Genomic DNA, 24302 nt, shown 5'->3' with positions numbered 1-24302 from the left:
CCACAGAAACACAGGGAGCCACAAAATCTGGGTGGGTGTAGCCAACTCGACATCACTCACTCCCACCCAGTCACATGACCCCCAGCCATGCCTACCCAGGTTTTGTGGCTCCCCGTGTTTTCTTTTCTATGGAGAATAGGTATCTCCCTCTCTCTCTTCTCCTCCCTCCCTCTCACCTCTATTTCTCCCTCTCTATCTCCTGCTCTGTCATCTCTCTTATCTCTCTCTTTTTCTCTGTCTCCCTCTCCCTCTCATCTTTCTCTTTCTCCTTTTTCTCTCCATCTCCCCCTCTATTATTATCTCTATCTCCCTCTCTCTCTCTCCTCTTTTTTCTCTCTTTCATCTTTTTCTCTCTGTGTCCCTCTCTCATCTCTCATTCTCTTTTTCTCTCAATCTCCTCTCTATCTTCTTCTCATCCCCCTCTCACTCATCTCTCTCTGTCTCTCTCTGTTTCTTTCTCTCTCTCCCTTCCTCCCTCCCACTCTCCACCTCCACGTCCCAACCACACACCCAGGGAATAACTATAAGGAAATTTGACCATGTTCTCTCTATCTCTGGAAAGATATAAAAATAAACCTTGTGTTGCAAAACGAGTGACTGTCAGGCTGTGGATCACTGCACGCACTTCAGAGAAGCATCATCCTAAGCAGCAGCACGCACACGCACATATATGCATCCTGCAACTCAGTCCAAAATGGCTGGAAAATATAATCCCTGGGCACCCTAGAAGACATTTGGCAAGCAAAGAATGGGAACAAATTCCCACCCCCATCCCAAGGCAGCATCTGCTGAATCCTTGCAAAACTGGGCAAGGCGGAGACAGGATCTGTCTTCCTCTCTCTGTGTCAGCTGTAGCTCCATTCAAAATCCAAGAAAGAAAACCTTAAACTCCATTATTATAGAGAAAAGGACTTTTACTGAATTTGCAGAAGAAATACAAGATCTGAGGCAATAGGTGCGAAAATCACATATAGAAAGTTATCCCATGTTCCCACCCCCAATAGTTCAAACTGGCCATCCAATCTGAGGTGTGTATAATGTCATGTGGGTACCATCTTCAGGTGGCGTTTCACACATCTGGTATTCCAAGGCAGTTGACCTTGGCCTAGAGAAATAAGAGTACATCTGGTCAGTAAGCAAGTAAGCATAATCAAGAAAGCATCCCAACTTTTACAATACACCAACTTCATCCTGCAGCACCCTCCCACGAAGCCCAATTATCCCCCTGTTTCTATGGCATCTGGAAAGAGAACAAGCAGAAGAAGGATTCTTGGAGGCTGATATTCGGCCCTCCTGCAAAAGAGGCGTTAGCCCTAGGAAAGAAAAGAGAGTAAAACAATAGGAAAATAAACATTCTAGAGACAATATTATATATATAAGAATTTAAGGTTTGTCAGGATATTTTGAATGAAATGCTTGTATAAGCTTAGGGGCTTATTCGTTCACCCATTCCGACTGAGGAGGGAAATGCTTTCAAAGAACTAAATATTGGAGACTTCCTCTCTGTTTCCTGGAATATAGAATATCTTTAATCTCAAACAACCCTTAATTAAAAGAGGAACTGGTAGGACAGCCTAGTCAGGTCACAATTTGGACATATGTTCAGGTTTCAACAAACTGACATGAAAAATAGGGTGGATCCTTCTAAGCATCTTTGGCAATTGTAATTGCATTGCAACAGAATCCACAATTTGTACAATTGGGAAAGGTCCCACATATTTAGGTCCCAATTTTTTATATTTCTGGATTGTTTCTAAATACTTAGTGAACAAGAAGACTTTATCACCCACTTGGTATGGTTTTTGTGGAGCTCTCTTCTTGTCTGAGCTTGATGAGTGTCATCTAATGCTTTACGGTGGGGTCGCCAACTTTTTGGACCTCAGACCACCAAACTCATAATTTTAAATCCCAGGGACCACTAACCTGTGGGCATGGTCTAATTTGTTGGTGTGGCTTAATTTGTGGGTGTGGTAATCTGGACATAGCCTAATTTGTGGGTGTGGCTTGGTGGTCATGTGACTGGCTGGGCATGGCTTGTATGTAAATATTATAAATATTTATATAAATATTGAATTTTTTATTAAAAAAGAGCAACTTTTAACCCAAATCAGGCAAAGCAGGCAGGCAGATTGAGCTGCTCACAGAATCACAGATTCATTCAGAAATCTATCTGCCATTGGCTAGTTCAGCCTGTCACATAAAATTTGCTTGCAAGCAAACTGACAAAATTTACTCACAACACACCATGTATGTAAATATTGATTTTTTTTTATTTTAAAAAGAGCAACTTTTACCCAAAATCAGACAAAGCAGGCAGGTAGATTGAGTTGTTCACAGAATCATTCAGAGATCTATCTGCCATCGGCTAGCTCAGTCTCTCAAATTTGCTTGCCGTGAGTTTGCACTGAATAATAGAACCTTCAGTCCTAAGGGAGGTTCGGCAGTGCTTAAAAGTAGAGCCGAAGATCTAAACACTAGCTAGAAAGCAAGAAATCCAACCATTTCCTGCTTCCTAGTTAATCTAAATCTCCTGGTACAGCAGAACAGATGATGGTTGGAAAAAGGAAAAATAGGAATTTAGTAGGCAAGTTTGCTGGTAAGGAGTGGGCAGGGAGGGTTCCCGCAGGCCATGTGGGATGCGTAGCCTTGTGTTTCTGCATAGCCTGGATTAATTGCTTTGGGGGGGTGCCCTGGGGGTGAGATTTCTCTGCGTCCCACCAAAATTTTCTCACGGCCCACCGGTAGGTGATCGCTACTTTACGGGTAACTGGCCAGGTAAGCTGGAGTTGGGTTATCCACTCTGTTAATGATGAAACATTGGGTTTCTCCTGTTATGCAGGATGACCATCCATTTTGCTGCGGTCCCCTCTAATATTCTGGTGACACATCTCACTTTTGCTGCATCTGAGGCAAAATCATCACCATATTCCTCCATATGGTTCCAAACTTGGGCTAAGAAAAATCCCAACTCCTTGGGATCCCCTCTGTACTTTACTTACAACAGAGGACCTTTTGGAATTTGGCACCTTCGTGGTGCTGCCCCCTGGGGGGGGTTGGGCTATGGCAGCCACTTGAGCTGGCCTGAGCTGAGCTATGGGAATGGCCGGCGGAGCTCCATGTTGGAGCTCCACCGACATGGCTGAGTCCAGCAAGGAGTAGCCATGATCAGTGGCCCTGAACACATTCCAAGACATTCTTTTTATACTTTTCTGCATGCATTTCATAACTTACTTCGCTGTTCTTTCTTACTGACAGTCTCCACATATACCTGTGTACATCTCAAACTTCTATCCATCGGCTACTTTCTGTTCCCTATTTCTCATGGTTTTCAAAACTACGTACTTTGCAAAATCACACTCCACAAAACAGCTCAGAAGGATTACAAATAGCTCTGGTACATTTTCAAATCATCCTGTCTAAAACTTTGGTTCATGTCTCTTTTATTCTGGGGTCTGCTATCATCCAAAGGCCTTGTTGAATCTGATAGATCAATAGCCTATTTTTTTCTTTCCACATTCACTCTTTCTTGTTCGTAAGAACAACACAAAATGAAACATACAAAGCAATATCTGCACATAAGCTACCGATATCAGTTATAGAAGTAAGTTCAACATCATTTAGGATGAAAGAGGACAGCTACTTTGATTAAAAGTCATTTCAGTTGGGCAAAAGGGGACAGACAGGCTGAACAATTTGAATGGCGAGGGTCTGCTATCATCCAAAGGCCTTGTTGAATCTGATAGATCAATAGCCTATTTTTTCTTCCCACACAAGCATAATCAAGAAAGCATCCCAACTTTTACAATACACCAACTTCACCCTCCAGCACCCTTCCCCCCACAAAGCCCAATTATCCCCCCCCCCATTTTTATGGAAGCCAGAAAGAGAACAAGCAGAAAAAGGATTCAGAGAGGGAGGGAGAGAGAGAGAGAGATGTCAGGTGCAATTGGGGCAGGGTCGCATTGTGTTGTAATGGGCTCCAGGAGAGGGAAGAGATCCAGGAGTACCCCATTGTGAAGCATGCTGTGAGCTTTCCAGCAACCTTCCATTCCAACCAATAACTTTGAGACAGACAACTCTCAAAAGTTCCTTTTATTTGGATAGTAACTGGCACAACTGTGGAATCCCGAATCTGAAAGTTCCAGGCTTCCTTACAATAAGTAAAAACTACAAATCCATCCCCTACACCCATCACCACATCACATGGCCCAATCACCATCCATCCCAAAGTAGGGCTTCCTTTCGCTATGTGCAACATGACCTTGAATCAGAAAAAGAATTATGTCTGACTAGATATACTCAAATGAATTCCCCCCTCCCACTTTCCCAGCCACAATTGTGGCAGCATGGATGCATTGGATCTCAATATGGCTTCCAAAGTTGACAGGTGTCTCCCCCCCCCCCATTGAGGTAATTCCCCATTAGGAGAATGAGTGCATACAGGGAGACGTAGTGAGAGTAGTGAAGACACACAGCATACAGATACACTGTACAGTAAATGTAAGTTTTTACTTCCAATAAACTTTTAAGCACAGTCCAAGATAAGCAGTCCAAGTCATTCACAGGTAAATCAGTCAGTTCAGGGGATAATCCAAATATCAAAGTCCAGTATCAAAAAACAGTTCAGTAAGAGACTTACATCAACAATCAGTAACAGTCATTAGGAGGAACGGCAACTCTCTCCAACAGAAGGAAACAGAGACTCACTCTCTTCACTGAGACTCTCTTTGGAGACTAACAACCCAGGTTTCTGGCTCCATCTTATGGCCATTTGCGGAACCACATCCAATTACAGTATCATTTTCTTAAAGCCATAGTATTAAAATGCCTATCTTAGTTTATATATTTCCAACCCAAATAACTGTTAGGTGACTTACATTCCTAACATTCTCCCCTTTGGGTGGACAATATATACAACCTTACATTCTAAGTCCATAATCCTCGCAGCATGCCTTATGTTTTATAGAGCCTTGGGCCTTTGTAAAATGACCCGCTATATTGTTTTCTGACTTACAGTATTCTAGCTTAATCATTTTACTTTGCACACATTGTCTCACATTTAAATATCTTAAATCTGTGTGTTTCATTCTTGTTTGAACAGCAATATTTGAAGCCATCTGTATTGCTGATTGGTTATCTTCGTAAATAACAGTAGAATCTTTTACATCAATTCCCATATCAATCAATAATTGTTTATACAAAACTAAATCTATACATAATAAAGACAAACATGAAAATTCAGCCTCCATTGTTGACAAACTTAGATGTTTCTGTCTAATAGACCTCCATCCAATCAAAGCTTTTCCCAATAATACTACAGTACCCAATGTAGATTTTCGTGTATGTCTGTAGCAAAACTTGCATCGGCATATGCAGTTAAACTCAGTTCATATTTAGGCTCCAAATACAATGCATAATGCATTGTTTGTTTCAGATATCTTAACACACGTTTAGCAGCTTGCCAGTGCCTTTCAGTTGATTCAGCATTAAATCTCGCTAATTGGTTAACACTGTATGCTATATCAGGCCTTGACCAATTACTGAGATAACAAACTACCAATCAAAGACTGATAAATGTTCTTATCAAAATTAGACTTTGAACATCACTATGGCTAAACTCTTGATTCATTAGTGTTTTAGCCAGTTTACAAAGTTCCATTTTAAAACTTTTTAGTAATTGATTAATTTTATCTGCCTGTGAGATTTTGTATCCTCCCCTAGTTCTATCTATCTTTAAACCAAGATATTGTTTGATTTCTCCTAACTGTTTTATCTTAAATTTCTTTTCTAACAGTGAGATTATTTTAGTAGCTTCTTGTTCAGTTTTGGTGATTAATGCTATGTCATCAGTAAATAATAGCAACAATGAAATTACACCATTACTTTTTCTTTTGAACAAACATGGATCAGCCATGCCAGCTACAAAACCTATCTTAGTTACTTCTTTAACTATACATTGGTTCCACTCATATCCTGATTGCTTCAAACCATAAAGACTCTTTTTCAATCTCCAGCAATCAGTTGTATTACCATTTTGAGACCTAAAGGTTTCTTTAAACATATAGTGTGTTGCAACGGTGCATGCAGACATGCCATTTCTACATCCAAATGATTTATAATGTTTTTCTCCTTAGCTGCCCACACTAATGCTGCCCTTAATGTAGTAGACTTCAGACTAGGTGCAAACACCTCATCATAGTCATTTGCTGTCTGATTGAACCCTTGTGCTACTAACCTGGCTTTATGGGTAACAGTCCCATCCATATCTGTATTTAGTTTATAAATCCATTTACATCCTATGGCATGTTTACCTGGTGGTAACTTAACATTTTCATATACCTCCAACTTTTGTAAGGATTTCAGTTCCTTATCCATTGCTTCCTGCCAAGCAGCCTGATCCTTAGCAGGATACAGTTTTAGTTCATTTTAGTTATTTGGAACTGTATTCACTTGGCATACAACACTAGCCTGATATCTATCAGGTGGTCGTGTTACTCGGGTTGAACATCTTGGTATTACAGGGCTTACTGGTGGACTCACCTGTGCCACCTGCTCCTGTTCTCCTACCTCCTCCTGTGCCTGTTCTACTTCCTCCTGTTCTTCCTCTTTAATGGCTATTTGTGGTTTATTTATTTTATCTTTAGGGACTATTTGGGTGTCAATAATAATATCACTGCTGGGTTCCTGTTCCAGTTTATTCCACCCAACGTGCTCAAGAAATTTTGCACTAGCACTACAATAAACATGAGCTGTGCCTGGATCCCAGAATCTAAACGATCTATGGTTGGCCTCGTAACCTACAAAAAATAACTTCTTAGCTCTATGTTGCCCTTTCAGTCTTACTTGTGAGGGAATATGCACCCATGCTGGAGCTCCAAATGTGTGTAGATAGCTTAAATTTGGTTTTCTGCCATGCCAACGAATGATTGGCAGTTCACCAGTTGTTGTGTTAACTACATTGTTTAAAACACGATTGCTACACATTATGGCTTTACCCCACAGAGTTTCAGGCAAACCTGAATCAGATAACATAGTGCGAGCCATGGCTTGTAATGTTTGCCCTCTTCATTCTACAAATGAGTTATGTTGGGATCTGTAAGGTGCAGAACGTTTATGCTCAACACCAGCCAATTTCAACATATTTTGGAATCTTTTGTTAACAAATTCAGTCCCATTATTAGTAACTAAAGTAATTACTTTACTCCTCATTTTTCTCTCGGCAAACCTTAGCCAGTTAAAGAAATGTTGGAATGTTTCTGTTTTGTTTTTCATAAGACAGCAGAAACCGTATCGTGAGTAATGGTCCATAATACTCAAAATATAGCAGGCACCTCCTAAACTAGGTTTCTTAGGGCCAATTATATCAGCAAACACAATCTCTAAAAGTTCTTTGGTCTTAAACCCATTAAATCTGTTTGCTGGAATGACCTTGCTTTTCTCTTGGCTACAAGCATTACAGTTTAAATACTTGCTACGGGGTTTTAATTTTACTCCCTCTGACAATTCAACAGTTTGTTTTAACATTTTGAAATTAATATGCCGTAGACATCTATGCAGTAAATGTGTACATTTATCATGTGGCTTAACATTGTTATAAACTGAGTTAGCCATCTTCAACTGACCATCATGTATCACATATAAATCATTTTCTAAGGTAGCAGTAACACTTTTTACCCTCTTTCTCTATTATACAGTTATCTCCCCTAAAGGTTACTACATAACCAAGATTAACTGATAGCAAATTAAATTTCAGTTTAGGTACATATAACATAGTTAAATGCTCATTTATACAAGAACAATATGCAGTACTTTTACCAGAAGCCTTCATCTTCCATCCATTTGCCAATGATACATGTTGCTTACTTGTAGACATTTTTATAAACCTCTCTCTATCTTTAGTAATGCATTGAGATGCTCCACTATCAACAATCCACAAATCGTGGTTTACAGTTGAATTGCTAGACATAGCTAAACTAACATTCTTCTTGGTCTTCTGGTGATTACCAGTATTCTGTCCTTCTCTTTTCTTACAGAATCTAGCTATATGTCCCCTAGCTCCACAAGAAAAACATTTCCTAACAGTATAGGCAGTTGACCACAAATCCTTTTCTTGTGGTTGTTCCTTCCTCAGTTGGTCCCTATCCAGCCATCTTCTTGCTTCTTCTAACAACTTTCCAGTTATGTCAGTCAATGTCAGTTTATCTCTGGGCAGGACTTCCAGTGAAGATACATAATCATCATAACTTTCATCCAATGAGGAAAGAATGATGTAAACTTGATGCAGCTCTGAAAATATCAGTTCCTTTTCATGTAGCTCTTGAAAGAGCTACCTTTCAGAAGACGTGCTCCAACCAGTTTACGTGTAAGATATATGTGTGCACCTACACTGTCACGAACATAAATCCTCTTCAAATTCTCCCAACACTTAGCAGCAGACTCTTCTCCACGAATATGGACTAGCTGCTGGTCACTCAGTGTTAGTCCAATTATACAAAGAGCTCGTTCGTTGTTCTGTTTAAAGTCAGCAAGCTTCTTGGCATTGTCCTCATTTTCTGGATCCCAAGCATTTACATCCGGTGGATCTTGAACTACAGCCCATAACCCTTCTCTATGCAGAAGTAGACTGCACTTCATAGACCAGAAAACATAGTTTGTTCCATCCAACCAGGTTATCAGTGATAGACTTGTTGAAGTGTCTTGTGCCATCTTTACCAGGATAGTAACCCACAATTAAACAGTAAACAGCTGTCTGTATACAGTACTGTGTATTCACACCAACTCTCAGTTATCTGAGCCTGGTATGGCCTGGGCCCATAACCAGTATTGAGGTAATTCCCTGTTAGGAGAATGAGCACACACAGGGAGATATAGTGAGAGTAGTGAAGACACACAGCTTACAGATACACTGTACAGTAAATGTAAGTTTTTACTTCCAATAAACTTTTAAGCACAGTCCAAGACAAGCAGTCCAAGTCATTCACAGGTAAAGCAGTCAGTGTTCAGTTCAGGGATAATCCAAATATCAAAGTCCAGTATCAAAAAACAGTTCAGTAAGAGACTTACATCAATGATCAGTAACAGTCATTAGGAGGAACGGCAACTCTCTCCATCAGAAGGAAACAGAGACTCACTCTCTTCACTGAGACTCTCTTCGGAGACTAACAATCCAGGTTTCTGGCTCCATCTTATGGCCATTTGCGGAACCACACCCAATTATAGTTTTATCATTTTCCTAAAGCCATAGTATTAAAATGTCTATCCTAGTTTATATATTTCCAACCCAAATAACTGTTAGGTGATTTACATTCCTAACACACACACCCCTTGAAAAAATCACATCCTGGAAAATTCAATAAACAAAAGACAACCAGGGGTTAATGCAATGCCCTTAACCCCCTCTGCCCCCTCCAAGTGGACCCTTTGGCTTGTCAGGGAATTGTTCATGGAATTGTTTAATCAATCTACCTGCATTTATATCCCAACTTTTCACCTAAGTAGCTTCTAACAAAGGGTAGCCTTTCCATAGCACCAAATATTGTAATAGTCCTTGGTGTAATCTAAAATCAAGGATTTTCTTTATTTCATAATGTGTCTCAACCTGTACAATCAGAGGTTTGGGGGGAGCTGCTGGTATTGGCCTTAGATTAAAACCTACAGCAGACTTCAACAAGCTACTATGGAATACTAGGTGTGTTTTCCCCAACAGCCGAGGGAGACTTAATTGGACCATCACTGGATTGATTATCTTAGAAATGGGGAATGGACCCAAGAATTTAGGGACCAACTTTCTACTAGAAAGTTTCAACTTAAGATATTTATTTGACAAAAACACTTTGTCCCCCACTTTAAATTGTGGTTAGAGGGATCTATGTTTGTCTGCTCGTTTTTTATATTCCTCAGAGGCTTCAGCTAGAGCTTTTTTAGTATTCTCCCAACTTTCTTTAATGATTCCATCCACTCTGTTAAAGACATGGATGTTGGGGGTTCCCTAGGAAGCTCTGGCATAGAGACAAAATCCATGCCGGTGTTAATTTGGGAAGGACTTAAGCCTGTGCTGCTTGTTGTAAGCAACTTCTGCAAATGGTAACAGTTCTGCCCAGTTCTCCTGTTGATAATTCACATAACATCTAATGTATTGTTCCACCATAGCATTCACTCTCTCTGCTGCCCCGTTGCATGCTGGATGGAATTCTGAGGAAAGCCCTTGGGACAACCCAATGGACTTCAAAAACTCGCTCCAGAATTTGGCAGTAAACTGTATACCTCAATCTGAAATTACTCTATGAGGCACTCCATGGAGCCAATAAATATGCTTCACAAACAGTTTCACCAATTTCTTAGCCGAAGGTAGTCAGTTACATGCTGTAAAGTGGGCTTGCTTAGAGAATAAGTCAATAACAATTCAAATCACAGTACTTCCTCTGCTCTCCAGTAACTCTATGATAAAGTCCATCGCGATTTCTTCCCACAGCTTCATTGGTTCAGCTAATTGTTGAAGGAGGCCAGGGGTTTTTCCACTGTGTTTCATCGTGGCATAAATTGAGCAACTTTTCAGTCTTTGACATCAGTTTTCATTTTTGGCCACCAGAACTGTTTCCTGACTAAATGTAGGGTTTTTAAGAACCCAAAGTGTCCCCCCAATCACGAGTCAAGGCTACGTTTCAGTATCATCAGTCTTAGGGTATTGAGTACATAAATCTTGGTTCCTTTCCAAGCCAATCCTTCGATCATTGTCAAATCAGGTTGATGTTCAACAAACCATGGATCAGCTAAAAGTGCTGCTTTCAAATCGGTTATCAGTTTGTCTTCTAGGAGTCTGAGGCTGCGTTTGGCTTGGCCTCAGGTGGTTACTTGGCCTGCAGATTGGTTTCTGATATCATAGTTTGCACTACCTCCTCTCATCGACTGTCAAATTGGGGTTTTCTCGACAGGGCATCTGCCAATATGTTTTTCCCTCCTGGGATATATTTCATGTTAAAGTTGAATCTCTTCAAGTATTGAGACAAGTGGACTTGTTTTCCTAAAAAGAGCTTCTGAGGTGTCTTTAGAGCCTCGAGGTTCTTATGATCAGTCCACACCTTGAAAGGATCCTTCACTCCTTCCAGGAAATGCCTCCAAGATAGTAAAGCCCATTGCACAGAAAATGTCTCCTTTCCCCAAACCTCCCACTTATGCTCTGTGTCAACTTTTTGGACCCATAAGCACAAGGCATCAGCTGGTCTTGAGAGTTCTTCTGGAAAAGAATCGCCGCGACAACCACATCACTGGCATCAGCTTGGACTACAAAAGGTTTGGTCGGGTCTGGATGCTGGAGGATAGGCTCAGCAGCAAATAAGCGTTTTAACGTTCTGAGAGTTGTCCAAGTAAGGGGTTGATTGAGTTTTGGTTTGGTTGGGGAAGGCCCAGTTTTCAGTAACTCTGTTGAAGGGAGGGCGACCTCGGCAAATGAAGGAATAAATTGCCTATAGAAATTTGCAAAACCCAAGAAGTTCTGAAGTTGTTTACGTGTTTTGGGGGGTTGCCAGTCTAGCAATGCCTTTACCTTTCCAGGGTCCATCTCAATCCCCTGGTTAGACACTCGGTAGCCCAGGTAGTCCAAAGACTCTTTATGGAATTCGCATTTTTTTTGTAAGTTTTATTTGAGTTTTCACAAAAAGAAAAGAAATACAAGTAAAACATCTTTTTTGAAAGCAGCATAATCCCAGGTTACATCTCTTCGTACAGACACAAATTCAAGTTCATAGTCATTTTTATATTCCATTCCATATCTTATTACTATTCTACATTTTCTACATAGCTTCTCCCCTCATTTAACTTTCTGTATTTTATTTGATTTATTTCATCTCAATTCAAATCATTGTACTTATACTCTTTGTCTGTCCTGTTTCAACTGTCTACTATCTTTTCTCATTAAACAAAATTTCTCTTGTAATCACTGATTGGAGTATGACGCCTTTATATCTTTCCCCTAAAAATTATAACACTTAATATAATACATAACTTCCATTCAGATTCTGCTTGGTACATTCTAAAACTACACACTGTATTCCTGAAAAAAGAAAAAAAATATAAATGTATAATATAATTAAAACAACAATCCATTCCAATTCAATTTTATCATCAATATTAATATTCATTTAAATCTTAACATTTTGCACATTACTCTTCAAATAAATATTATACTTCTATGGGAACAATTATAAACTTTCCATAGTTAATTTCCCTCCCCTTCACTTATATTTTATAAAACATTGACTAATTAAAATGTTCCCGTTCCTTCCTAATTCAATTTTCTCATTTATTTTATTTCATTTCTTTTATTCACAAACATTTCCCCAAACCACACCAACTACTTTATCCCTCTTTTTAATCATGTTGTTTCCAATTTTCTAAAATTATTTCGATCACAATATAACAATACAATCTTATGTACCTTCACAGAATCCCTTTTCCAGTTAGATTTTCACCCATTCTCTCTAAATAGGTCCTGTTTCTTTACATCTTGCTCCAGGCCTTTGTAATTTCTCTTCCTTTCCTTCTTCCCTCTCTTCTTCTCTCTCCCCTTTTTACCCCCCTGTCTCTCCACCTCCATTTCCCTCTTCTGTATTCCCCTTTTCTGTTGCTTTACAACATTATATCCACTTTTCAAATTATTTTCCCCTTCTTTGGCTGTTTTTTTAAAGTCTTAAATTCTCCATTCTCTTTCCCCACTTTCCCCTTTCTTCCCCACATAGAGTTACTTGTTCATTAAAGATGGCTTCTTCTTTGTCCCAGTCTTCTTGTTTTTCAGTCTTTTCTTGTTGTTTCTCGTAGTTGCAGATCTCCATTTCTAAGAATTGAAAAACAAAGCCAAAAGAGCCCTTCCCTTCTTGTGCATCTTCTTTGTATTTTTTAAGTTCCATTTTCTTTCTTTTTTTTTTAAATAAACTTTATTAATTTTACTTTTTTAAAAAAACAACAACACAGCTATAAATTATATACAACAAAGAGACGCACCAGTCTTGGCGTAAGCCAAGAGGGAAAGAAAGGAAAGTTTGAGAGAGGAAAGAGGGAAAGGGAAGAGAAGGGGGGAAAAGTGGGGAAAACAAAGGTAGGAAAGACAATTATAATAAAACCATATTTTGTGACTGTCAGTAAGGTCTTTTCTTCTTCAAAGCTATCGTCGGCCTTAGTCTTCTTAGCGGTGAACTATCTTTGATTAAGCCAAATATACAAAGGATTCCAATTGCTAGAATAAATTGAAGATTCTTTATTTTTTAATGCTTGGGTTAGATTGTCCATTTCTACACATTGTAAAATTTTCTGAATGACCATAAGTTCAGTGGGAATAGAAGGTAGTTTCCAGCACTGGGCAAATGCCAGTCTGGCCGTGGTTAAGATATGGATTGTAATATACTTTGATTTTTTGGATATTCGTTTATCAAAAATTCCTAGAAGGAAGGACTCGGTTTGTACTCAGTCTGTTCCATGGTTATTTCCTCTAGCCAGTGCCTAATTTTTTGCCAATACTTCTGGGTTTCCTTGCATGACCACCACATGTGGAAGAAGGTACCTTCTATGTTTTGACATTTCCAACACTTGGGGCTCGTGTTGGGGTGCATCTTGGCCAATCTCGAAGGAGGCAGGTGCCATCTATAAAACATTTTATATAAGTTTTCTTTATAAGCTGCTGATTTCGTGATCTTAATGTTCCTGTTCCAGACCTTTTCCCATTCTGCTAGGGTAATGCTCCGACCCACATTTCTGCTCCACGCAATCATATTTCCCTTGACAATTTCTTGTTCCAGTTCTGTTTCTAATAAATATTTGTAAAATTTAGATATATTTTTTTACTTGGTCCTAATAGAATTTTGTCTAGAGTCTGTAATTTATTGTAGATTCCAAATTCTTTAATGTCTTGTTTGTATTTACTATGAATTTGAAGGTACACCCACTGATCAATTATAAATCCTCGTTCTTGTAATTCTTGTCGTGTTTTTAACTTTCCTTGTAGGTCTAATAAATTTTCATACTTAATCATTTTGGTTATATCCAAATTATTAGGGTGTACTATCGCTTCCATTGGAGACAGCCAAATCGGTATTTTTAGATAAAGTTTTTTACGTACTTTTTTCCAATTAGTTAATAAAGCGTCCCTAATAAGATGCCTATGGAAATATGATTGCCTGGGTTTCCCTGATTCCCACAGAAAGGCATGCCATCCTTTCTGCATATCGTGGCCTTCTAATACTAGTGTTCTTTTGTTGGTTAGGTTTACCCAATCCTTTATCCATAGTAAGGTGGCTGCCGTATGGTATATTTCCCAGTTTGGCAAGGCTAACCCTCCTCTGCTTTTCAAATCTTGTAGGGCTTTTACGTTAATCCTAGCTTTTTTCCCCTGCCAAATGAAATTCAATGTTATCTTGTTTAGTTCCATAAAAATTTTTTTATTTAGTTTGATTGGAATTGTCTGGAATAAATATAGAAATTTTGGCAGAATATTCATCTTAATCAAAGCAATCCTGCCCAATAAGGAAAGTTGTAACTTGCTCCAGAAATCCAAGTCTTTCTTAGATTGTTGAAGAAGTTTGTCATAATTATTTTCTTTTAACGATTTACTTTGTGGAGTTAGCCAAATTCCTAAGTATTTAATTTTTTTGTCACCTGTATTCCCATTGTTGTCTCTAGCTTTTTATTCTGGTCTCCTGTTAAATTTTTAGTCATTAATTTTGTTTTTCCCTGTTTATTTTAAATCCCGACTTCTCCAAATCGCTTCTAGTTCTTCTAATAAGTTGTGTCCTTTTTCTATAGGCTCCTCCAGAAAAAAACCAAATCATCAGCGAAAAAGCCTGTAGTTTATATTCTTCTGATTTGATCCTCAGACCTCTAATTCTCAAATTTTGCCTAATGTACGTCAGAAGAGATTCTAGGGCGAATATGAAAAGCAGAGGGGAGAGAGGGCAACCCTGTCTTACCCCCTTTTCTATTTTTATCGGGCCAGTTTGTTCCCCATTTATTAGAATGTTTGCCTGTTGAGTGTGGTAAATTGTTGTGATGACATTTTCAAATCTGGTGCCAAGATTCATATTATATATTTTTTGAATTAAGAAATGCCAATTTAAATTGTCGAATGCTTTTTCAGCATCCAAGAACATAAATGCAAATTGTTTTTCCGGGTGGGCTTCATAGTATTCTGAAATGTCTATCACTGTTCTTAAATTATTCTTAATTTGTCGAAATGGGAGAAATCCATTTTGATCTTCATGGATATAAGTGTTTAAAACCTGTTTTAATCTATTAGCTATTATAGAAGAGAATAATTTGTAATCTGCATTCAGGAGTGAAATTGGTCTATAATTATTAATAAGTCTGTGGTCTAGGTCCTCCTTCGGGATCAGCGAAATTAAGGCTCCCCTCCACGAGTCCGGTATCTTGGCTGCTAAGAGTACCTCATTAAAAACATCCAGCATCAGTGGTCCAATTTGTTCTATGATAATTTTGTAAAGTTCTACCGGTATCCCATCCGGTCCAGGTGCTTTATTGTTACTTTGCTTCTCTATTGCTGACTTCAGTTCGGACCATGTTATTTTTGATTTAATAATTCTATCTCTTCCTCTCCAATTGCTTTATCATTCGCTTCCTCCAGGTATTTCATTATTTTATCCTCAGAGACTTCTTCTTTTTGTATAATTTCTCAAGTAATTAAAAGTAATCTCTTTTTCTTCTCTATCTCCTCCTGCATATTGCCCCCTCATCCATTAATTGGTGTATCAATCTTTTTCTTTTCGTTTTCTTAAGTTTGTGGGCTAACCATCTCCCTGGTTTGTTTGCATGCTCAAAGTAGATTTGTTTAGTCATTTTCAGACTAATCTCCAATTTTTCTTGTTCCAGTAAATTTAATTTGTGTTTAGTTGTTATTAACTGGTTCTGTATTCTTTGGTTTTTGGGGTTCTTTTGTAATTGGATTTCTAAATCTTTAATTTCTTGTTGTAGATTACTTTGTTGGGCATACTTTCTTTTATTTCTCATAGCATTGTAAGAGATTGTTATTCCTCTTATAAATGCCTTAAATGTGTCCCATATATTTTGTTTCAAGTTAGATCATTATTATTTTCCTTTAAGAAGAAGTTCAGTTCTTCTTTCAGTTTATTAATATATTCTTCTTCTTTTGTTAAATGAGTGTTAAAAGTCCATCTTTTCTTTGGTTTTCCTCTACCTCTCCAGGTTATTTGAATTGGATTGTGGTCAGCCCAGTCATTTGGTAAGATTTCGCTATCTTTGATTTCATTAATCAATTCACCGTTTATCCAAGCCATATCTATTCTTGTCCAAATTTTGTGCGGGTTAGAATAATAAGTAAACTGTTCTTTTTTGGGATTTAATTTTCTCCAGATATCTACCAGATTCATTTCATTCAACATATCCTTACATGGCTTAGAAAATTCTCTATTCCCTTTTTTGTTCTTACTCCTATTACTATGATCCTTCCGGTAGTCAGCAATAGAGTTAAAATCGCCAATCAGAATAATATTACCATTTTCGAATTCTGTTATTTTTTGATGGAGATGTTTAAAAAATTTACCTTGATCATCATTTGGGGCATAGATTACTACCAGTAAGAGTGTAATGCCATTAATCAAGATTTGTACTACCAGCATTCTTCCTTCAGGGTCCGCCCAGATTAACTCCGCTTTTAAGTCATCTCTCACATAGATTGCGATGCCTTTCTTTTTGTGTTTATCTGCTGGTGCTGTAAATAATTTTCCCAGTTTCGGACACTCTAGGAATTTCTCCTCACTTTTCCTAACGTGTGTTTCTTGTATGCAAATTATATCAACATTTTGTTTTATTAGTTTGGTTAGAGTCCTTTTCCTTTTAGCTCTTGAATTTAGGCCAGGAGGAGAGACTAAAAGACTAAACGCCAGCCCTAACTCAGACTTGTTTTTCTATGGAACTAATCCTACAGATACGTGCTTAGTGATTTCCTATAATTGGAAAGACCCCTTTCCTCTGGCACTCTTTCTCTCTCTCCCTTTCTCTCTGGTCTTTCTTTTTTTTTTATAATAGTTAAAAATACAAGTATAAAGTATAAAGCCAAACTGCTTGTTACAGGTATTAGGGTTTACAGATTAGACTCTCTTGGATATATAAAAATCTTAAGGACTGTTAATAGGGTTGTCTCAGATAGAATGGAATCTTAAATATTTATATATACTATAGGACAAAAGTATATATAGAGTGAGAAATTCTAGAGTTGGTTGTATGCTTTAAACAAGTATGATTTACTAGGGGTAAAATACAATTAACTCTGGTATTTGAATTTAATATAGAGAATAATACATAATACATAATATTTGATTTCATTCTATTGTATAGCACCTATTGTATAGTATTGTATAGTAACTGATAACACTCTATTGAATTGGAATTTAATTTGCCTGAATGACAGATTGGGCCAAAGAAAGAGAGCTAAAAGTATCTGGGGTGTAAGCATAGCAAATAGATTTGTAATCACACTTAAAGGGCTATTACATCGAATGGTGATTTGGGATAATATTCTTAACATTGTCCAATTGCAAAAACAAATCTTAGCAGAGATGACTTCCACAACAACCACGGCCCTGAAAACAGGAAGGAAGAACAATCAGACCTTGTTGACAACTCTGGCATCTGCCTCCCCAACAACGCAGAAAACTATAGAAGAGACCTTGAAAGGAGAAAAACAACCGACTGTTACGAATGCCAACTTACAAGTGACATTATTATCCCTGCAAGAATCAATGCAAGAATCAATGTCTAGAATGCAGGAGATTATGATTAGGAATCATAATGAGACCAGAGCAGATATTAGCGAACTGAAGGAAGAAATGGGTAAATTAAAAGAGGAGATGAGAGCAGATATACAGAGAGTTGAAGATAGGGTTGGGACAATGCAAATGGTCATGGAAAGAACTGAATTAAAAATAAAAGAAATAGAGAACAGGACGGAACAAGTGGAGAGGAACCTAGAAAGGACTGAGGAAGATTTCAAAAATGTTAATAAAGAAATGGAAGATTCCTTGGTCCAACTTGAGATGGACAGAGCAGCTGCATACTTAAGGTTCCAAAATGTAGAGGAATCAAAAAATGAAGAATTAGAACAATTAATGGCAGGTTTGTTGGCTGAACTAGTAGAAAAAGAGAAAGATGAATTACTCAAGGAATTTGATGAAATCTATAGGGTGAATACCAGCTATGCAAGGCGTCACAATTGCCCAAGGGAGATCCATATCCGTTTTTCAAGAAGATGCATGAGAGACCTAATATATAGAAAGGCCAGAGATGAGAGAATATTATATAAGGGCAAAGAGATTATAATTCTTAAGCAGATTCCAAGTAAAGTGAGGGCCATGAGGCAAGAATATAAATTTTTAGCTAATTACTTAAATAAAAACGAAATCTCATTTAAATGGCTAATCCCAGAAGGGATGCTAATATCGTGGAAGGGAAGAAAAATTAAAATAGACTCAATTGAACAAGCACAAAACTTCCTAGAACAGCTAACAACCACGGAGGATCAACTCACTAGGGAGAAAATCCAAAGAAATATGCAGGAGGATCGTAACCGCCATAGGAACAAAGAAGAAGGATCTGTCCAAATTCAAGGGAAAGACAACTTACATCGAGAAAGAGAAGAAACAACTCCATATCAACCACAAGAAGAGAGCCGTAGAGTTACGAGACAAAAAGCGAGGCAGACTTTAGTAAATGGACGAAGGAAAGAAAATTCTTTCCATTAATATAAGTTCCATTTTCAATTCATCCAGAAGTGATGCCATTGTAAAAAAATTTAAACAACCACCTAATTGGTTTTAGTCATTCAAATATAATAACCAAAAATCCAAAAGTCACCAGACAATCCAAATACACACAAGCTGTTTCTTTTTATACTTTCTTTTTTTTTCACTTTCTCTTCCTGGGGTTACTATTTAGTTGCAAAATCTCAGTTAAAATGTATCTTTTAGAAGTCTTGTTGAAGCTTTACTTTAGATTCTTTTGAAGTCCAGGCAATCTCCTCCCTCCAAATCCTGCCCTTATTCTTTTCCTCTCCCTTCCTGCTTATAAAAGAAAAAGGTTTTAATGTCCAGAAATCTTTATTGTCCCTTTGGCATTTAGTTGTTTTTTCAGTTTAATTGCCTATTGATGCCAAAGTGGATTTTTCCGATTTCTTATTCCGATCTCTTAGTTGTCAATGTAAGGAAGGAGAGAGAAGAAAAAAAAACTTTCCCTTTTCACTTTCTTTCGCTGCTTCCGACCTTCTTTGGGAGCGATGTTATCTTTTGTAAAATTTAAGTTCCAGGTAGCTTAATTGTTGTTTTTTTCAGCTTAACCCGGTCAGCCAAAAACTTTCACTTCTTATCTTCCTCCTGCACTTCCTTTTCCGGTTGAGTTCTTCTTTGAGGTGGCCATTTCTGACTGCCACTCCTACCACCTTCGGGAAAGGGAGTTTGGCCAGCTGAGGAGGAGAGATGCAGCTCTCCTCGACCCTGCTGGCAATCTCCCCCCTCTTCACCACCTCTACAGGGTGGCTTAGCCCCGAAACTAGCCATCTCAGGGCGCTCCAGCGGTGAGCCCAGGCAGAAACCGTGCATGATCGCAGAATCCTGTCTGTTGCCAAAGCCCTGCAAACCGGAATGGAATTTGCATTTTGACAGCTCTGTATATAACTTGGCAGCTAAAAGTTTTTTCAATACTTGCTGAACTAATCTGACATGTTCTTTGATGGTTTCACTGAATATAAGAATGCCAGCCAAGTAGAAAAGGACCCCTTTGTACAGGTGCGGATGTAAAACTTAATTAGTTGCATAAATACAATGGTGGGGGGGGGGGCTGTCAAAAGGCATGACTTAGAACTGAAAACTACCCAGAGGGCAGTTGAAGGCAGTTTTCTACTCGTCTCCCTCCTTTATGCGGACTTGGTAGTAGGCTTCTCTCACATCTAGCTTGGTAAAGATCTTGCGTTTAGACAGGTGATTTAATAAGTCTTTCATTAGGGGGAGGGAGTACATGTTTTTTACACACATCCTATTCATGCCCCTAAAGTCCACACATAATCTCAAGCCTCCATCTTTTTTTTCTTTAAACAGTACTGGGGCTTTCAACCTAGATTTAGCAGGTTCAATGAAACCTCTGTCCAAATTGTTATCGATGTATTTTCTCAACTCAATCATCTCAGCTGGTGTCATGGAATACATCTTTGGTTTTGGCAGTTTTGCCCCGGGTTCCAATTCAATGGCACAATCAGCGGCTCGATGAGGGGATAAAATGTTGCATTCCTCTTCACTGAAAGCCTCAGCCAACTCCCTGTAGTTTTTAGGGACCTGGGGCTCACATGGAGGAGAGTCTGAAGGGGTGGCTGCTGCTTTTGGTTGTGGATCCCTGTTGGGTGGCAGTCTCTTCGTAGGAGGAACTGGGGGGCAGCGGGCCGACACCAATTATGATTTTCCCGTGTCCATCTTCCCATTTGATGGTAGGGGCCCATTTATCAAGCTAAGCAAGTCCCAGTATGATAGATTCTGACATTTTGGAGTATACGTTCACGATGCCTGCCCATCTCTAGTTTGATTAGCTCTGTAATTTGGGTGGCTGGGACTCCTCCAATTAACATTCCATCTACCAGTTTGAACTTGATTGGGCATTTTAGGGCTTTAGTCTTTATCCTTAATTGTTCAATGATAAGGAGTCCAATAAGGCATCTGGAACACCCAGTATCTATTACTGCTTTTACTTCCCCTGCCTCCACTGTCTCACGCACCACCAACTTCACTTTAACTGTAAAAGGGGAATGGCTGCACTCACCATGGGGTCCTCTTCTTCATCTGCCTTTTTGGGAAGGATTTCTTTGGCTGGAGGTTTCTTGCTCTCTTCTGTGGGGAGTGGAACCTTTACAGAGTGGCAAACTGGCTAGTGTCTGGAGGCTTTCGTGGAGTTCTTCAGCCTCTGGCAGTTGTACTAGGCCTTGGTTGTGGAATAGGTGCAGGCACCAGACATTCAGCTGCCCTATGACCAGCCTGGCCACATTGATAGCACTTTATAATCCTTATAGGTTGGGTCGGAGCAGCTTCAGCAGGTTTAGACAGAGGCCATCTAGCCAAAGTTCTTATAGGAGGGCCCTCAGAGGGGGTTTTTCAGTGTGGGTTGATTTCCTTGTCCAGCTTCATGGACATGGAATACCAGTCCTGTAGTCTCTCTCGTATTCCTCTGATGCTGCATGCTTTTTTGATTTCTGGATCAATAGCTTTTTTAAAATAGTGCAGAAGTATTCTGTCAGGCCAATTCATGAAGTTGCTTGTGACCCTTCTAAAGACCCATACAAATTATTTTAAGGGTCGCTTGCCTTGCTTCATTTCCATTATTTTGCCTTCACTCTCCCCTATTCTGTCAAGGTTTTCAAATCTAGCCCTGAGCAGTTCAACAAATGCATTGGCATCTTGTAGTTCAGGGCATCCTCATAGTATAATTGAACTACCCAAGCGGAAGCGTCCCCCTCATTCATCCCATCTGTAAATGCAGAAACTAGGTCATGATTTGTTGTGTAGCGGTTTCCAAATTGATCTATATGTGACCAGATCCAGGTAAGAAAGTAAGCAAAGTTTTCATGCTGTCCGTCAAAACTTGCTTTGAAAGTTACTGATTCTGGTCGGAGGGGGCATTGCCATAGCAACCACGGGCTGAGCTGGAATGTATGGGGCTGGCTGCAGGAAGGCCCCCTGCAGGGGTACCCCGAGAGGTGGCTGAGCTGGGATTTGATATGCGGTTAGGGCATGCTTCAGGAAGAGCCCCTTCAGGGTTGCTCCGAGGGGCGGCTGGACTGGAACCTGCTGAATAGAGGCCGCCTGCTGAACTTTTCTCTGCACTGGGAAAGGGGAGATGGCCTCAGCCTGCTGCCTCACTGATCCCCTTGCTGAGGAGGGATTGCTGTTGCTCTTTGGGCCCATGATGCTCTTGAACCAGGTGGTGCAATTGGTGCTGGCATACACTGGCATTGGTTTCACCCCTGACCAGGATAGAATCCCCACCCTAGAGGAATACTCTCCAAGGGGGTAACCTCTTTGCTGGCTGTGGAGGGAGAGGAATTGGAGTTTGTAACGTAGTCAATGTCGGCTGCATCTGTTGTTCCTCCCTTGCTGCTTGGCCCTGCCGTGCTGAGCTGATCCTTAGGCCACCTCTGACCGATGCCATGGTGGTTCCACTGTCAAGTCTTGGACTAGGGAAAGTGAAAGTGGGGTGGGCTGAGTTAGGGCCCAGCTCAGCTGAAGAGTTGTGGCTGTGAGACATAACTCCCTACCTTAAGTTGCTGGAATTGCTCTGGGATCCCTACCAATGACTGGCTGCGGGATGGAGGGAACAGCTTCCAGTCTTGGGAGTTGTCTGATTCCAAAGCCCTCCTGCTTCTCCACTCTGTCTCATGGGCTGATCTCAGAGGGCTGGAGTAGGAAAGGTGTTCAGGCAGCTTCTCCTCCGGTCCCACCTCTGGATTCAGTTCAGTCTGGCAGCTTGTACATGAACCCGGTTCCTTGGGCTGAGTGCCTAGTCTCTGCCTTTCCTCTGCCTTGCCTCCCCGTGATGCATTTCAAAGGCTGCAGCTCATGTCTGGAGGTACCAAACAGTGTCCCATTGCGAGAGCCAGGCCATGCCTCTCTGCTGTCCGACTCACCAATGAAGGCGCTTCTGCTGGGCCATCTCCCCCTCCTGCTGTTATATTGTGCTCGGTGGGGCAAAGGAGCGCTTCCTCATGCTGCCCCCTTCTTTCTCTTGGCCCCACTGACAAGGGGGGAGGAAGGTCAGGCTTGGGGGATGGCTCCCACCCCACAAGATCTGCCCCTGCCATTCTCTTCCAGCACTCTTTGCTGGTAGCAATAGTAAATACCATGACAAAGGCAGAATGCTGATGCTGCAGAAAGGCAAATGCAGGAGTGCTTTGCTCCTGCACTAAGGCTCCGGCCATGCCAGAGGTGGTATTCAGCAGGTTCTGACCAATTCTGGAGAACTGGTAATGGAAATTTCGAGTAGTTCAGAGAACCAGCAAATACCACTTCTGACTGGCCCCGCCCCCATCAATTCTCTCACTCCCAAGTCCCTGCTGATCGGCTGGGTCTTCTTTTGTTGCCCTGCACAGGAGAACGGAGCTGGAAAGCAGGATACTGGGGTATAGAGGGAATGGAGATTTTACAATGGAGTGGGGTAGGAATGGAGATTTTGCGGTATCCTTCCTCCCCCACACTCACCAAGCCATGCCATTCCCACCAAGCCACGCCCACAAAACTGATAGTAAATTTTGTTGAATCCCACCACTGGGCCATGCCACTGCTGTGACAGGGCAATAGCTCTTTCATCCCTCTGCTGCGACAGGGTGACAGGGAGCTGCAGCAGAAGGCCCAAAGAGCCACATGTGGCTCTGGGGCCACAGGTTGCCAACCCCCATTCTAGTAGCTTGTCCTGTCAGTGTTGGAGGGGGAGACTTAGAGGCTCTTTGTTTCTTCTGTTTACCGTTGACTTGTTTGGCAGTTCCTTTATTGGGGTATTGTTTACTTGGTCTGATGTTAATCTTAGAGTTTATGCTCATCTGGATACTAATTGCTGGTGGAGAAATGCTTTTGGTCTTTTTTTTCTACTTTTGCTCTGTTGATTGTCTCTTTTCTATAATCTATAGTTATTGTTTATGTGTCTTTTGATGGCTAATTTGTCAGAGTGCCATGCTTCTAACAATTCCCTAGCGTTTTTGGACTCGCTTGGTCTAGGATGGTCACGATTTCCCAATTGAAACTATGGTTTATGAAACTATTCCCATTCAAACGTATGGACATACATAACCACTATCTTTATTAGCACTAATGATTAAACTAGTTTGGGTAATGAAATGTCTGCAATAAAACAACCAAGTTCAGTCAGCACCAAGATCCCTAATGACAGAGTAGTAGTAGCAACAGTTTTCCAAATATTCTTATAGAAATTAATAAATATTTGACTCAAGTACATTACCACTTTTAGTCAGCAGGAACTTATTTTTCCTCTCACCTACTGAAGTTTACAGTTGTGTATCTTTCAGTAAGAAAAAGGGCTTACAAAATAGAACACATTTTTGTTCTGAACCCAGGACCCAGCAGCACTGTCTGAGACATTCAATTGGAGTGAGCTTGCAAGTATGCATCCCTGTGCCTTGAAGAGGTGTACATGTGATAACAAACACTGGGAATTGCACCCTAAACTTTATAGGGAGCTCTGCATCTCAGAAACCAGTAATAGCGCCTTCATCTATAATACTCCTTCAACTGCATTCTGCA

General features: G+C 40.0%; 1 long non-coding RNA gene across 1 annotated transcript in view; it reads right to left on the bottom strand.

The window, feature by feature from the left end:
- Positions 1 to 893: 893 nt before the first annotated feature.
- Positions 894 to 24302, bottom strand: part of LOC148126267 (uncharacterized) — a 28408-nt gene continuing 4999 nt past the window's right edge. The window contains exon 2 of the long non-coding RNA XR_015743033.1: positions 894 to 1105. This is a non-coding gene — a long non-coding RNA (uncharacterized LOC148126267). The remainder of the gene's footprint in view (positions 1106 to 24302) is intronic.

This window comes from Pseudonaja textilis, chromosome 3 (assembly GCF_049901715.1).
Source record: "Pseudonaja textilis isolate UNSWEBS1 chromosome 3, rPseTex1.2, whole genome shotgun sequence".
NCBI classification, from domain to species: Eukaryota; Metazoa; Chordata; class Lepidosauria; order Squamata; family Elapidae; genus Pseudonaja; species Pseudonaja textilis.
The sequence above is the reverse complement of the archived record's forward strand: the minus strand, read 5'-3'. Positions and strand labels throughout refer to the sequence as shown.